This window comes from Oncorhynchus clarkii, unplaced genomic scaffold (genome assembly GCF_045791955.1).
Source record: "Oncorhynchus clarkii lewisi isolate Uvic-CL-2024 unplaced genomic scaffold, UVic_Ocla_1.0 unplaced_contig_1059_pilon_pilon, whole genome shotgun sequence".
NCBI classification, from domain to species: Eukaryota; Metazoa; Chordata; class Actinopteri; order Salmoniformes; family Salmonidae; genus Oncorhynchus; species Oncorhynchus clarkii.
The window spans coordinates 1-10991 of NW_027259597.1; the positions used below are offsets into that span (position 1 = coordinate 1).

A 10991-nucleotide genomic window follows, 5' to 3' on the forward strand; every position below is an offset into this window, starting at 1 on the left:
GAATACCAGGTGCTGTAAGCTTTTTGTCACTGCCTTGTGGAATTTCAACTCTTTGTCCGTTTTTTCCCACAAGGCTGAAATATGTGCCCTCGCTTTGAAATAAGTAAGCAAGGTTAGTTTGTATTTCATCCAACAATCTGTGCTACAAATTATGGCTACAGTATATGCAATTTCTTCCACTTTTTGAGTGACACAAAGATGCTTATCTAAATGGTGAAAATGCAACAGCTGTTAATCAGGCTCACTTTGACTTTACATAGTGCACCAAGAGATAGTTTTCGCTTACGGCCACACCGGCCTGAGTACGCCTGATCTCGTCCGATCTCGGAAGCTAAGCAGGGTCGGGCTTGGTTAGTACTTGGATGGGAGACCGCCTGGGAATACCAGGTGCTGTAAGCTTTTTGTCACTGCCTTGTGGAATTTCAACTCTTTGTCCGTTTTTTCCCACAAGGCTGAAATATGTGCCCTCGCTTTGAAATAAGTAAGCAAGGTTAGTTTGTATTTCATCCAACAATCTGTGCTACAAATTATGGCTACAGTATATGCAATTTCTTCCACTTTTTGAGTGACACAAAGATGCTTATCTAAATGGTGAAAATGCAACAGCTGTTAATCAGGCTCACTTTGACTTTACATAGTGCACCAAGAGATAGTTTCTCGCTTACGGCCACACCGGCCTGAGTACGCCTGATCTCGTCCGATCTCGGAAGCTAAGCAGGGTCGGGCCTGGTTAGTACTTGGATGGGAGACCGCCTGGGAATACCAGGTGCTGTAAGCTTTTTGTCACTGCCTTGTGGAATTTCAACTCTTTGTCCGTTTTTTCCCACAAGGCTGAAATATGTGCCCTCGCTTTGAAATAAGTAAGCAAGGTTAGTTTGTATTTCATCCAACAATCTGTGCTACAAATTATGGCTACAGTATATGCAATTTCTTCCACTTTTTGAGTGACACAAAGATGCTTATCTAAATGGTGAAAATGCAACAGCTGTTAATCAGGCTCACTTTGACTTTACATAGTGCACCAAGAGATAGTTTCTCGCTTACGGCCACACCGGCCTGAGTACGCCTGATCTCGTCCGATCTCGGAAGCTAAGCAGGGTCGGGCCTGGTTAGTACTTGGATGGGAGACCGCCTGGGAATACCAGGTGCTGTAAGCTTTTTGTCACTGCCTTGTGGAATTTCAACTCTTTGTCCGTTTTTTCCCACAAGGCTGAAATATGTGCCCTCGCTTTGAAATAAGTAAGCAAGGTTAGTTTGTATTTCATCCAACAATCTGTGCTACAAATTATGGCTACAGTATATGCAATTTCATCCACTTTTTGAGATTAGCCTTTCGCTTACGGCCACACCGGCCTGAGTACGCCTGATCTCGTCCGATCTCGGAAGCTAAGCAGGGTCGGGCCTGGTTAGTACTTGGATGGGAGACCGCCTGGGAATACCAGGTGCTGTAAGCTTTTTGTCACTGCCTTGTGGAATTTCAACTCTTTGTCCGTTTTTTCCCACAAGGCTGAAATATGTGCCCTCGCTTTGAAATAAGTAAGCAAGGTTAGTTTGTATTTCATCCAACAATCTGTGCTACAAATTATGGCTACAGTATATGCAATTTCATCCACTTTTTGAGATTGCCTTTCGCTTACGGCCACACCGGCCTGAGTACGCCTGATCTCGTCCGATCTCGGAAGCTAAGCAGGGTCGGGCCTGGTTAGTACTTGGATGGGAGACCGCCTGGGAATACCAGGTGCTGTAAGCTTTTTGTCACTGCCTTGTGGAATTTCAACTCTTTGTCCGTTTTTTCCCACAAGGCTGAAATATGTGCCCTCGCTTTGAAATAAGTAAGCAAGGTTAGTTTGTATTTCATCCAACAATCTGTGCTACAAATTATGGCTACAGTATATGCAATTTCTTCCACTTTTTGAGTGACACAAAGATGCTTATCTAAATGGTGAAAATGCAACAGCTGTTAATCAGGCTCACTTTGACTTTACATAGTGCACCAAGAGATAGTTTCTCGCTTACGGCCACACCGGCCTGAGTACGCCCCTTTTTGGTAGTTTCAGGAAGTGAGTGAGCAGCAGGTGTTTGAATTGTTTGGAGAGAAAAAAAAAATAGTTTTCGGTTTTGGTTGTTTATATACTTTAAGTTTAGGAAGTTTGTGTTGGGAGTGTAGTTTATTGTAAATATTTGCGTTTTTATCCCCCAACGGCGTGAGCTGTTTGGGGGATTATACGTAAAATAACCGGATGGATTCAATGGCTTCGACATCAAGAATAACGACAACAACGAGAATGGACAACGGAGAAAAAAGAGCGTCGAATGAAGAGTTGAGGAGAAGAAAATATGAGAAAGAACTGACGGTGAATGTGGAAGTTATTGGTGAAGAAAAAATAACAACGATGGAATTGCTGAGAGGAATCAAAGAAGTATGCGGAACGATTTTGGGATGTAGAACGAAAGACAGAAATAAGTACGAAATAACCATGTCACATGAGAAGGGAAAAGAAAGACTAATAGACGGGCTAAAAATAAAGAGCTGTCAAGTCATGGCGAAAGAACTGGGGAACGATGAACTTGTGGTGTCCTTTTTGAACTTGCCGGCATATATTACGGACGATGAAATACATGAGAAATTACAAGGATGGAAAGTGAATGCGATAACACCAATCAAGAGGAGGATGTGGCCAGGAACGGACATTGTGGATGGGACGAGATTTTGTAAAGTGAAGTTTACGGACAGTGTGCAATCATTGCCTTACTCAACAAAGTTCAATACAGTAGAGGGATTTGAATATTTCCGAGTGATCCACGATAACCAAGTTAAGGTATGTAGACTATGTATTCAACCGGGACACATACTTAAAGAATGTCCAGAATTTATATGTCATAAATGTGGTGAACAAGGGCATTATGCCAGGGAATGTTCGAACATTGGTGATATGTGTAGAAGGTGTGACAGACCTAAGGACAGATGTAAATGTAAGAAGGGGAATGATGTCTTATTTCTGCAAACAATGGACCTCATTACTGAAGAAGATGACGAGAGTGTGGCTATGGAGAGAGGGGAAGAGAGTGATATGGAAAGTGTGTCGCAGGTGATTGCAGAGACAGCTATAGATGTGCTTGGAGAGTATGTAATTCCTTCTGGCAGTACTCGAGATGCAGTCTTGGTCTCTGCTGCTGACACGGTGGAGCAGCAGCACAGGATTGGTGAATTAGATACACAGGTAGAGATGGTGCAAGGTGCTTCTCAGGTGCCTGAACCTGCTTTAAGCCTGTGTGAAAATAACACCAAGGAGAGGGCTGGGTCCACTGGAGTTGATGGCACGGTTAAAGAGCATTTTACAAAAGGTTTGAATGTTGCTCCTCTCATAAGTCCAAGTCATGAGTCGGAAGAAGAAATAGATAGTGAGGATTTTCAGTTGTTTGCTAGAAATAAGAGATCATTGACGAAAGCTAGGGAGGTGATGGGATCTGGTAAAAAGAAAAAGTCTATTTTGAAATGACGTGTTTGTTTTTGACTATATTTCTGCATACATTAACAATGGTTAAAGTTGCATCACTAAATGGGAACAGTCTGAGAAATATGAACAAATTGGAGCAGGTTTTGGTGTCTGTAAAAGCTGACATGTGGTGTTTTCAAGAGACTAATTGGACAGACTCCAAAATGTTAGAGATTAAGAGCAAATGGTCTGAGCTAATATTTTGTAGTCACGGAAGTGAAAAAACATGTGGAGTTGCTATTCTGGTAAAAAATGATGTGGTTCAAAATGTCAAGCAAGTATATGCAGATAATCAGGGCAGACTTATTGTTATTGAGTTTGAAGTGCAAAATGTCATTTTTCGTTTAATTAATGTTTATGCTTCGAATATTGAATCGGAAAGGAGAGATATGTTTAATAACCTAAGATCACTGTGTTCAGAAAATTGTATACTGGTAGGAGATTTTAACGTGAAGTGCACTAGAATGGATGTCTCGAGATGTGATAGCTTCAGACATGATTCGTCTAGAAATGCTTTATGGGAATTAATGAAAAATGAGAATCTTGTAGATATATGGAGGGCTGAAAATTTAAATAGAAGAGTGTTTTCGAGAAGGCAGGTGGTGTTAAATGAACTAAAACAAAGCAGAATTGATTTATGTTTAGTAAAAGAAGATGTGATACAGCAGGTTCAGAAGATGTCATATAACTTTACAGCATACAGTGATCATGCAGTAATGTCATTTCAGATAGGTTTTGCTGTGGAGATGAGAGGGGGAGGTGTCTGGTGTTTAAATGCCAGTCTGTTAAAGGAGGAAAGTTATATAAAGGAAATTGTTGAATGTATCGAAGGTGAAATGTCTAATGTACTGTTAAAAGAGAATGTGTGTTTATGGTGGGAAGAAGTGAAAGTTAAGGTAAAAAACAGGAGTATTAGGTACTCCAAAAATCGTAACCGTGTCGATAAGTTGAAAGAAAAAATGCTTAGAAATAGGATGTTGCAGGAACTTGAAAAGGCCGATGCTGATCCAGACTATGATGTAGTGAACTATTTGAAAATCCATGCAGAGCTAGGGTTTTATGAAAAAAAGAAATGTTTAGGTGCTATTGTTAGGAGTAAGGCACAGTATGCCTTGGAGGGAGAGAAATGTACTTCCTTTTTTCTGGGGCTTGAAAAACGAAAGCAATTTAAGAGTTATATTGTGGAATTGGAAAATGAAAAAGGTGTAAAGGTAAATGATTTTGTGGACATCGTAGATTCAGTTGAATCCTTTTACAGAAATCTTTATAAAAAGAATGATGTAGATAAAGTGTGTGTTGAAAAAGTGTTGGAGAAAATCAGTGCCAAAGTATCTCAGACAGATAGAAGGATGTGTGATGAAAATATTTCAATTATAGAAATCAAGGAAGCAATTGAGAACACTCAAGGAAATAAAAGTCCAGGTTTGGATGGTTTAACAAATGAATTCTATAAAGTTTTTGTGGATATTTTGGCACCCATTTTATTGAAGGTTTTTCAGTATATGGAAGAGAATAAGGAAATCCCTGAGTCTATGTCAATTGGTATGTTAACCATCTTATTTAAAAATAGAGGCAGTAGGTTAAAGTTAGAAAATTATAGGCCTATTAGTCTTCTAAATTCAGATTATAAAATACTGACTAAAGTTTTAGCTAATAGGATGAAAAAGGTGATTGGGAGTATTATTACATCAACACAAGCCTACGGAATACCTGGAAGAGATGTTGCAGATATAATTTGTACAATTAGAGATGTTGTTAATCATATGAAAAATGAAGGTGGTATAGTTTTAAGTTTAGATTTTAAGAAAGCTTTTGATAAAGTGGAACATAGTTTTCTGCTACAGACTTTGGAGAGGTTTGGTTTTGGGCCAAAATTTGTATCTTGGATTAACTTGTTGTATAGTGGAGCAAAAAGTTGTGTTAAATGTAACGGAGTGTTAACAGATACATTCCCTATAGAGAGGTCAGTAAGGCAGGGTTGTCCTTTGTCAGCTCTATTGTACAGTGTTTCTACGGAACCTTTAGCTGTTTTGATACTTGGAGACAAAGAGGTGAGGGGTGTTGGAATCCCAGGTGGTGGTGTCAGTGTTATACATCAGTACGCTGATGACACTACTTTTACTGTGAAGGATGTAGGTAGCATTGAAAGCATTATGAAAATCATAGATATCTACTGTAAGGCATCAGGGGCTGAAGTTAATATAGAGAAGACAGAAATTATGTTTTTTGGGGATATTGATGCAAATAAGTGTGAGATTCCATTTAAGGTAGCTAAGGATTTTATGAAGGTGCTGGGAGTAAATATTGGTGTAAAGGAGAAAGAGGCAAGGGATATAACTTGGACGGGGATTCTCAATAAAATCAAGCTAACTTTGAATTTCTGGAAAAATAGAAAATTAAAGTTAAAAGGTAAAGTAATTGTTGTAAATGCTTTGGTATCATCTAAACTTGTGTATATTTTGGGAGTTCTAGACATGCCAGAGTGGGTTATAAATGAATTGAATAATGTGGTGTCTAACTTTATATGGGATGGTAAAGGTGTTAGAATTGCGCAGAAAACATTGATAGCGGACTATGATGATGGAGGTTTAAAACTTGTAGATTTTGACAGTAAAAGAAAAGCTATTAGGATAAAAACAGTAAAGAAATATTTATATGACAGTTTAGATTATGGCTGGAAACATTTTTTCAAAGTCTATTTAGATGAGATTGGTGGATGTGAAGATAATGGTTTGTTGATGGATCTTAAAAGGAAAATGTGTGAAAAGGTACCAGATTTTTATAAAGAAGTGCTAAATGCATGGGCAGAGTTGTTGCCTAATGTGTATTATGAGTGTGGGCATATTGACCTAATTATGAATCACCCTGTTTTTCTGAATGAGAAAATTAAGTACAAAGAAAAGGTGTTATATAGTGAAGTATTCATGAGTGCAGGTCTTAGACAGATAAAAGACTACACATATGAGGTAATTCCAGGTTTTTTTCCTGAAGAAGCTATTTTTGACACTATCCATGAATGGGATGTAGAGGTGGGTAGGGGAACAGTGAAGAATATGTACGAGAAGATAAAAGAAAGTATACCAAGCACATGGGTAGATTTAATAAATAGTGAAGTTGTTAGAGAAGATTTATTTGTCTTTCCTAATTTATTTATTGGTAACAGTAAGGAGAAGGCTCAGTTATCTAGTATCCCAGTGAAAAAATTCTATAAAATAATGGTAGAGAAAAATGTGAAAAGGCCAGCTGCGGAGAAAGTTTGGAAAGGAATTTTTCCAACTTTGGATGTAAAAAAGATATGGAAAACTTTAAATGTAAAATATAATAGTATGGAATGTGAAAGTAACGATTTTAAAATAAGGCATAATCGTATATATACAAAGGTGGTGTTACATCAAATCAATAGGGAAATAAAAAGAGAATGTGATCTATGTGGTGAGTTACCAGAAAATTTAATACATTTGTTTGTGGAATGTGAGGAGTTAAAATATTTATTTTGTAAGGTAAAGGGAATGATACATAGAAACTGGAAGGGTGATATCTTGAAAAAATATGTGTGGAATGAATTGGTGTTATTTGGCATGGCTGGTAAATGTGAGGGTGTTAATGTTGTTTTGTTAAATGTTGTTTTGAGTTTTGTGAGGTATGCTATTTTTTGTAGGAGGAATTTTGCTTTTTTTGAGGGGAAGAGGGTAAGGGTGTGGGATATTTTTGTAGTATTGTTTAAGAAGCATATAGATATGTTTCATTGTTATGGAAGGGAATGTTTTGATGAAGCTTTTGTGGAGGGGAGTGGGTTGATTTCAAGGGTGGATGGAGGAAGAATTACTTATCATTTTTGAAATGTATTGGTATGTTAATTTCCTTTTGGTTTTTATAGTTGTTCGGTGAGTTGATTTCAACATGCCTGTTTTGTGAGATTAGAATTTAATGTTATGTTTTTATTAGTTTTTGTTGTATTTTAGTTTTTTGAGTTCTTTGATTTGATAGGGGGTGAATTGTTCACCTGCCTATGTTAGTTGTTTTTTTGTGTATTGTACATTTTATAAAATATTGTAATTGAAACTTTTTTTATAATAAAAAAAAAAAAAAAAAAAGTACGCCTGATCTCGTCCGATCTCGGAAGCTAAGCAGGGTCGGGCCTGGTTAGTACTTGGATGGGAGACCGCCTGGGAATACCAGGTGCTGTAAGCTTTTTGTCACTGCCTTGTGGAATTTCAACTCTTTGTCCGTTTTTTCCCACAAGGCTGAAATATGTGCCCTCGCTTTGAAATAAGTAAGCAAGGTTAGTTTGTATTTCATCCAACAATCTGTGCTACAAATTATGGCTACAGTATATGCAATTTCATCCACTTTTTGAGATTGCCTTTCGCTTACGGCCACACCGGCCTGAGTACGCCTGATCTCGTCCGATCTCGGAAGCTAAGCAGGGTCGGGCCTGGTTAGTACTTGGATGGGAGACCGCCTGGGAATACCAGGTGCTGTAAGCTTTTTGTCACTGCCTTGTGGAATTTCAACTCTTTGTCCGTTTTTTCCCACAAGGCTGAAATATGTGCCCTCGCTTTGAAATAAGTAAGCAAGGTTAGTTTGTATTTCATCCAACAATCTGTGCTACAAATTATGGCTACAGTATATGCAATTTCATCCACTTTTTGAGATTGCCTTTCGCTTACGGCCACACCGGCCTGAGTACGCCTGATCTCGTCCGATCTCGGAAGCTAAGCAGGGTCGGGCCTGGTTAGTACTTGGATGGGAGACCGCCTGGGAATACCAGGTGCTGTAAGCTTTTTGTCACTGCCTTGTGGAATTTCAACTCTTTGTCCGTTTTTTCCCACAAGGCTGAAATATGTGCCCTCGCTTTGAAATAAGTAAGCAAGGTTAGTTTGTATTTCATCCAACAATCTGTGCTACAAATTATGGCTACAGTATATGCAATTTCATCCACTTTTTGAGATTAGCTTTCGCTTACGGCCACACCGGCCTGAGTACGCCTGATCTCGTCCGATCTCGGAAGCTAAGCAGGGTCGGGCCTGGTTAGTACTTGGATGGGAGACCGCCTGGGAATACCAGGTGCTGTAAGCTTTTTGTCACTGCCTTGTGGAATTTCAACTCTTTGTCCGTTTTTTCCCACAAGGCTGAAATATGTGCCCTCGCTTTGAAATAAGTAAGCAAGGTTAGTTTGTATTTCATCCAACAATCTGTGCTACAAATTATGGCTACAGTATATGCAATTTCATCCACTTTTTGAGATTGCCTTTCGCTTACGGCCACACCGGCCTGAGTACGCCTGATCTCGTCCGATCTCGGAAGCTAAGCAGGGTCGGGCCTGGTTAGTACTTGGATGGGAGACCGCCTGGGAATACCAGGTGCTGTAAGCTTTTTGTCACTGCCTTGTGGAATTTCAACTCTTTGTCCGTTTTTTCCCACAAGGCTGAAATATGTGCCCTCGCTTTGAAATAAGTAAGCAAGGTTAGTTTGTATTTCATCCAACAATCTGTGCTACAAATTATGGCTACAGTATATGCAATTTCTTCCACTTTTTGAGTGACACAAAGATGCTTATCTAAATGGTGAAAATGCAACAGCTGTTAATCAGGCTCACTTTGACTTTACATAGTGCACCAAGAGATAGTTTCTCGCTTACGGCCACACCGGCCTGAGTACGCCTGATCTCGTCCGATCTCGGAAGCTAAGCAGGGTCGGGCCTGGTTAGTACTTGGATGGGAGACCGCCTGGGAATACCAGGTGCTGTAAGCTTTTTGTCACTGCCTTGTGGAATTTCAACTCTTTGTCCGTTTTTTCCCACAAGGCTGAAATATGTGCCCTCGCTTTGAAATAAGTAAGCAAGGTTAGTTTGTATTTCATCCAACAATCTGTGCTACAAATTATGGCTACAGTATATGCAATTTCATCCACTTTTTGAGATTGCCTTTCGCTTACGGCCACACCGGCCTGAGTACGCCTGATCTCGTCCGATCTCGGAAGCTAAGCAGGGTCGGGCCTGGTTAGTACTTGGATGGGAGACCGCCTGGGAATACCAGGTGCTGTAAGCTTTTTGTCACTGCCTTGTGGAATTTCAACTCTTTGTCCGTTTTTTCCCACAAGGCTGAAATATGTGCCCTCGCTTTGAAATAAGTAAGCAAGGTTAGTTTGTATTTCATCCAACAATCTGTGCTACAAATTATGGCTACAGTATATGCAATTTCATCCACTTTTTGAGATTGCCTTTCGCTTACGGCCACACCGGCCTGAGTACGCCTGATCTCGTCCGATCTCGGAAGCTAAGCAGGGTCGGGCCTGGTTAGTACTTGGATGGGAGACCGCCTGGGAATACCAGGTGCTGTAAGCTTTTTGTCACTGCCTTGTGGAATTTCAACTCTTTGTCCGTTTTTTCCCACAAGGCTGAAATATGTGCCCTCGCTTTGAAATAAGTAAGCAAGGTTAGTTTGTATTTCATCCAACAATCTGTGCTACAAATTATGGCTACAGTATATGCAATTTCTTCCACTTTTTGAGATTGCCTTTCGCTTACGGCCACACCGGCCTGAGTACGCCTGATCTCGTCCGATCTCGGAAGCTAAGCAGGGTCGGGCCTGGTTAGTACTTGGATGGGAGACCGCCTGGGAATACCAGGTGCTGTAAGCTTTTTGTCACTGCCTTGTGGAATTTCAACTCTTTGTCCGTTTTTTCCCACAAGGCTGAAATATGTGCCCTCGCTTTGAAATAAGTAAGCAAGGTTAGTTTGTATTTCATCCAACAATCTGTGCTACAAATTATGGCTACAGTATATGCAATTTCATCCACTTTTTGAGATTGCCTTTCGCTTACGGCCACACCGGCCTGAGTACGCCTGATCTCGTCCGATCTCGGAAGCTAAGCAGGGTCGGGCCTGGTTAGTACTTGGATGGGAGACCGCCTGGGAATACCAGGTGCTGTAAGCTTTTTGTCACTGCCTTGTGGAATTTCAACTCTTTGTCCGTTTTTTCCCACAAGGCTGAAATATGTGCCCTCGCTTTGAAATAAGTAAGCAAGGTTAGTTTGTATTTCATCCAACAATCTGTGCTACAAATTATGGCTACAGTATATGCAATTTCTTCCACTTTTTGAGTGACACAAAGATGCTTATCTAAATGGTGAAAATGCAACAGCTGTTAATCAGGCTCACTTTGACTTTACATAGTGCACCAAGAGATAGTTTCTCGCTTACGGCCACACCGGCCTGAGTACGCCTGATCTCGTCCGATCTCGGAAGCTAAGCAGGGTCGGGCCTGGTTAGTACTTGGATGGGAGACCGCCTGGGAATACCAGGTGCTGTAAGCTTTTTGTCACTGCCTTGTGGAATTTCAACTCTTTGTCCGTTTTTTCCCACAAGGCTGAAATATGTGCCCTCGCTTTGAAATAAGTAAGCAAGGTTAGTTTGTATTTCATCCAACAATCTGTGCTACAAATTATGGCTACAGTATATGCAATTTCATCCACTTTTTGAGATTGCCTTTC

At 40.1% G+C, this 10991-nt stretch overlaps 15 non-coding genes across 15 annotated transcripts; all 15 read left to right on the forward strand.

Annotated features, from left to right (window-relative positions):
• The first annotated feature begins 280 nt into the window (after positions 1-280).
• LOC139400363 (5S ribosomal RNA) lies at positions 281-399 on the forward strand. The gene has a single exon (XR_011632492.1). It is a non-coding gene; the product is annotated as a 5S ribosomal RNA (ribosomal RNA).
• Positions 400-659: 260 nt separating this feature from the next.
• Positions 660-778, forward strand: LOC139400343 (5S ribosomal RNA). Its single transcript, XR_011632473.1, has one exon. It is a non-coding gene; the product is annotated as a 5S ribosomal RNA (ribosomal RNA).
• Positions 779-1038: 260 nt separating this feature from the next.
• LOC139400373 (5S ribosomal RNA) lies at positions 1039-1157 on the forward strand. The gene has a single exon (XR_011632501.1). It is a non-coding gene; the product is annotated as a 5S ribosomal RNA (ribosomal RNA).
• A 178-nt stretch (positions 1158-1335) lies between these two features.
• LOC139400385 (5S ribosomal RNA) lies at positions 1336-1454 on the forward strand. Its single transcript, XR_011632512.1, has one exon. It is a non-coding gene; the product is annotated as a 5S ribosomal RNA (ribosomal RNA).
• A 177-nt stretch (positions 1455-1631) lies between these two features.
• Positions 1632-1750, forward strand: LOC139400397 (5S ribosomal RNA). The gene has a single exon (XR_011632523.1). It is a non-coding gene; the product is annotated as a 5S ribosomal RNA (ribosomal RNA).
• A 6115-nt stretch (positions 1751-7865) lies between these two features.
• LOC139400408 (5S ribosomal RNA) lies at positions 7866-7984 on the forward strand. Its single transcript, XR_011632534.1, has one exon. It is a non-coding gene; the product is annotated as a 5S ribosomal RNA (ribosomal RNA).
• Positions 7985-8161: 177 nt separating this feature from the next.
• On the forward strand, positions 8162-8280 carry LOC139400349 (5S ribosomal RNA). Its single transcript, XR_011632479.1, has one exon. It is a non-coding gene; the product is annotated as a 5S ribosomal RNA (ribosomal RNA).
• A 177-nt stretch (positions 8281-8457) lies between these two features.
• LOC139400361 (5S ribosomal RNA) lies at positions 8458-8576 on the forward strand. The gene has a single exon (XR_011632490.1). It is a non-coding gene; the product is annotated as a 5S ribosomal RNA (ribosomal RNA).
• A 177-nt stretch (positions 8577-8753) lies between these two features.
• Positions 8754-8872, forward strand: LOC139400365 (5S ribosomal RNA). Its single transcript, XR_011632493.1, has one exon. It is a non-coding gene; the product is annotated as a 5S ribosomal RNA (ribosomal RNA).
• A 260-nt stretch (positions 8873-9132) lies between these two features.
• Positions 9133-9251, forward strand: LOC139400366 (5S ribosomal RNA). The gene has a single exon (XR_011632494.1). It is a non-coding gene; the product is annotated as a 5S ribosomal RNA (ribosomal RNA).
• Positions 9252-9428: 177 nt separating this feature from the next.
• LOC139400367 (5S ribosomal RNA) lies at positions 9429-9547 on the forward strand. Its single transcript, XR_011632495.1, has one exon. It is a non-coding gene; the product is annotated as a 5S ribosomal RNA (ribosomal RNA).
• A 177-nt stretch (positions 9548-9724) lies between these two features.
• Positions 9725-9843, forward strand: LOC139400368 (5S ribosomal RNA). Its single transcript, XR_011632496.1, has one exon. It is a non-coding gene; the product is annotated as a 5S ribosomal RNA (ribosomal RNA).
• Positions 9844-10020: 177 nt separating this feature from the next.
• LOC139400369 (5S ribosomal RNA) lies at positions 10021-10139 on the forward strand. The gene has a single exon (XR_011632497.1). It is a non-coding gene; the product is annotated as a 5S ribosomal RNA (ribosomal RNA).
• A 177-nt stretch (positions 10140-10316) lies between these two features.
• On the forward strand, positions 10317-10435 carry LOC139400370 (5S ribosomal RNA). The gene has a single exon (XR_011632498.1). It is a non-coding gene; the product is annotated as a 5S ribosomal RNA (ribosomal RNA).
• A 260-nt stretch (positions 10436-10695) lies between these two features.
• Positions 10696-10814, forward strand: LOC139400371 (5S ribosomal RNA). The gene has a single exon (XR_011632499.1). It is a non-coding gene; the product is annotated as a 5S ribosomal RNA (ribosomal RNA).
• Positions 10815-10991: the final 177 nt, after the last annotated feature.